Source organism: Myotis brandtii, unplaced genomic scaffold, assembly GCF_000412655.1.
Source record: "Myotis brandtii unplaced genomic scaffold, ASM41265v1 scaffold1734, whole genome shotgun sequence".
Taxonomy (NCBI): domain Eukaryota; kingdom Metazoa; phylum Chordata; class Mammalia; order Chiroptera; family Vespertilionidae; genus Myotis; species Myotis brandtii.
The window spans coordinates 216,310-220,866 of record NW_005356405.1 but is presented as its reverse complement, the minus strand read 5'-3'; positions in this window follow the sequence as shown (position 1 = coordinate 220,866).

Genomic DNA, 4,557 nt, shown 5'->3' with positions numbered 1-4,557 from the left:
TAATATGTTATTATATATATAATAAAAAATAATTGCACATATTCTGAGTGTTGGTAAAGAATAATTTTTCTATTTTATAAATAGGCCAGAAGAATTTGAATTTTCAACACATCAGATTTAAGTATTAATAGAAAACTGAGTAAATATAATTCTTGGCTTCAGAAAATAACCACTAAAGCAATGATAACTAATTATATAGAATTATTTGTATTGAAAATGTTCACTTACATGCACTTGAAATATTTTCCCCTTCGTGATGAGTGCATTTCAAATCCCATGAGCACTGAATGCAGCATCTGGTTTTGACTATGTACATTCACTTCAGGGAAATAGGGAAGAGAGGCAATTATCTAAAAACTTCAAGCCAAAACACATTTGTGATTTATTGTCTCAACTATTTATATTCAGCAGTGCATTTTATAAACTATAGCTGTATTTTTCCCAGGATAGAAATGGATAATTTTATGAATTAAAACTCTGAAGCAATCCAACTGATATATTCTTTCTGAACATTTACTTTCAAAAGTGGCATTGCATTTTACTTTTTAAAAATAAAATGATAAAGTGCTTAGATGCATTATAATAACTTATTAAAAATCAAAGATAAGATCATAAAGTTGAGAGAAAGCTATGGGTAAAATATGCAGGAAATAAAGAAGAAATTCTGTCTGGTCCGTGTGGCTCCATGGTTGAGCATTGACCTATGAGCCAGGAAGTCATGATTCCATGGTTATGGGTTTGATCCCTAGTGGGGGTGTGCAGGAGGCAGCTGATCAATGATTCTCTATCATTGATGTTTCTATCTCTCTCTCCCTCTTTCTTTTTCTCTGAAATCAATAAAAATATATTTTAAAAAGAGGAAATTCTAATTTTTTTAAATCACAAAACTTATGCACAAGAGTCCTGAAACAATGCAAGTCAGAAAAACATGGGAAGTATCTTTTGCCCTACAGGGTTGGTTTCCTTGTAAAAAACTGAAAGCAATTCTTTTCAGTTTAAAAGTGAAGTGTGGGGATGAAAATTGTAAGATACATACACCTATCCTTTTTTTGCAGTAGAAAAGGAATGTATAAGGTGACATATGCCTTAAACTTTTTCTATTACTTCTCACCTTGGTGCCATTTGAAAATGTCAAAATATTTTAACCACACTGATCATTAGGATTACTTGGAGAAAAAATAATTTTCCCATCAAACGTCTTCATATTAGCTGGCATGTCATATGGCTCCTGGACAGCCTTCTGAAAGAGATCTCGGTATATTTCTACCACCTTGAATGTATCTTGAAAATAATGAGGCACCTACCTGATCTTCAGTACATTTATTTTAATAAATACCAAAATAAGCAGACTGAGCCATCTGTGTTCTTCCTGCTAGCAATAAAAAAGGCATTTGTGTGTTGATGACATATTTCTCAGAGTGCACCAAGTTCTTTATTTTATGATGGTGTTTATATGACTTCCGCTAAATGATATAATGCAAGATGTTTATTATTTCAGCATCTGCTCCTATATTTTCTTAGTCACTTGAACAGTGACTCACATTTCTTTGAAAAACAAAATCACTTGATTGTTTCATATTATGGCTAAACAGATAGTCCTGTATTCTTTGTAACACATTGTTCACTCTCAATCCAACAAATGCTATAAAGGAAAAAAGTAGATTTCATGAATTAAGGGAAAGAGGAAAAAGTGTAGTAATAAAAATCAATTATAAGCTAGTTCTTAGCTATTTTGCTCTTTGCTATGGATATATCTATTAATACTCTACCTTGTTTGAAAGGATTTAATGTGGCTACCTTGCGTTATATTTTGCATTTCTTTTCATGCAACTAAGAATGGAAAAAAAATGTTATCATTGTTTTACTCTCAGAATCACTCAACCTAAAATGCTTTACCTATATTTCTGTACTAAAGAAATAGGTAGTGGCAAATATAGCAAGTATTTCCTTGAAGACCCAACCTCAGAATATCTCCTCTGTTGATCTATCTTCATGCTGACTCTGACAATGAACACACTTCTCTTAAACACAGTCTCTAATGTATTTACATTCATTTGTGCATACATATTTCTGTAAGATGTCAAGAAAGTCACCTCTATTTACCTTATATAATGCAGACTGAGGGAGAATAAAAATTTTTATTAAACCAACTACAATTAATAGGAGTAAGAAAGATGTTTACATTTAGTGGCCTACTTGAAACAAAACAATAAATACATCATTTGAGCCCTATCCAGTTTGGCTCAGTGGATAGAGTGTTGGCCTGCAGACTGAAGGGTCCCAGGTTCGATTCCAGTCAAGGGCATGTACCTTGGTTGCGGGCACATAACCAGTGGGGAGTGTGCAGGAGGCAGCTGATGGATGTTTCTCTCTCATCAATGTTTTTAACTCTCTATCCCTATCCCTTCCTCTCTGTAAGAAAATCAATAAAAATATATTAAAAAAATACATCATTTGAGAATATGATATTTATGTAATTTGTAAACTGCAGTGATACTGATATTGGGCAATCCAGTCTGACTTCTTAGTGCTCATGTTAACGCCAGCTGGTTGGTAAAGTTTTTTTCTATCATATCAAACCCTTATAAGGGTTTCACATTCTGCGAAAAAATGTAAACCTTAACAGATTAATCAAATGCTATTTTCTACTATACTGTTACCCCAAAACTCTACCTTTCCTTTGTTATTTATATAGACTTTTCCATACTTATGTGATATTGCTATTCTTAAGTATTTTACCTAGAAGGTGATGTTACCAAGAAAGAACATGTAGGACTTGGTGTTTGAATGAGAAAGAGAGATGCAGAAAGTCAACATTTCTTATATTAGAAGAGTGTTATCTTGGGACAAATTGAGATAAAAAGTTGGATTTGGATATGCTGAGATTCAGGTGATGGTAAGGCTAGTTTCTGTTATTAATTCATCTAATGACTTACACTCACAAACATCACATATTCTCATCTGTATGACTGTGGCTTTCATTTAATAAGAAAGTACTACTATTTTTAGTGAATAAAATATAAAAGCTAATTTTAGCAATTTAGTATGGGCAGGAAAGAAGAGAGATGACAAAACTAGCATCTTCTTAGCTAATTTAGCACACTAGCATTACTGACATATGATTTCTAAGCCAAGAACCTAAATTCGTATCATTGGAGGTGACATCGTGGCTCAGATTACTGAATCTTGATGCTCTTTAGCCTTACTAAGAACTAGCCCAGGCTGGGTCTGGATCAGAGCAAGCCCAAACTCCAAGTCCCCTAATTCTCTTAAGGCAGGAAAATCTTTTGCTAGTTCCCAAAGGTCTCAGATATGAGATCCCTTGCTGTTAGAGTACATGAGCCAAGCAAATTTGATTGCTTACAAAAAATACATTAAGAAAGGCTGACAGGAGTTTCCAGTGGCCCTTAGAGCTAAACTAAAATATGAAACCAAAGGAAATAGAGAGAACTAATTTGGCTACTAGGGGAAGTCCATCCAAACTCATAAACTGTGCGCTTGAGTTCTTATTCTATTTCATTTCGGTAATGAGAAAAAAGGCTTGGGGCAAATACACAAGGTTAACGCATATGTTTCCTGCTCTTAGATCATCAGAGCTACACTCACAGAACCCTTCTGCCAGAGCCAAGTTCAAACTAAACTTGGAAAATCTATTATTTTACTTTCAGGAGAAAATCACTATTATTCTCAATCCCTCAAACTGATCAACTTTCCAAGCAAGAAATCATCAAAATTATAATCTAAAATCTCAAAAAAAAAATCTTTCTGAAACAAATGAAACCACACTCCTTCAGTGCACATGGAGGGTTAATTCTAAGAAATTCTATTTCCAGTTTCCTGAGATTTTCTTTAGAGCTGCAACTACTTTGTGCTCTCATTGTTTTGGGGGGGTGGGTGTGGGGGGAAATAAGAAAATATGAAGAAAAAAAGAAATATAAATGATTTGCCCTTTGGTATATTTTTGGTGCCTATATATTTGATAATTTTGAAAGCAGAGAGAGAAAATCTTTTGTACCTTTCAATACTGACCCAGGTAATAATAGGCTGTTATTAGAGACAAGTTAAAATTGAATTCAACCTGTAATTATGTTAGCAGCATGATAATGTCTGCTGCTTATCTACACTAATAATCTTGAGTAATAAGAAAAGATGCTATTTTAAGTCAGCTACCCACTGCTTCTCATACTAGGGGACGAGAAAAGCAAAATGTGTTTTGATTCTGTAGAATTTTGAGTGTTTATTTCAATTCTCATTGAGATGCTAAGCTAAGACACTTAAATACATTTATTGAAATTGTCATGCTTTAAACTATAATAAATGAGAAACTTAAAAAAAAAACCTCATATTAAGCCCGGCCAAGGGGGGGCAGTGATTGAGTGTTGACCTATGAACCTGGAGGTCACAGTTAGATTCCTGGTCAGGGCAAATTTTGGGGTTAAGGGCTCAATCCCCAATGGGATGTGTGCAGGAGGCAGCCAATCAATGATTCTCTCTGGTTATTGATGTTTCTATTTCTCTCTCCCTCTCCCTTCCCCTTTCTCAAAATCAATAAAAACA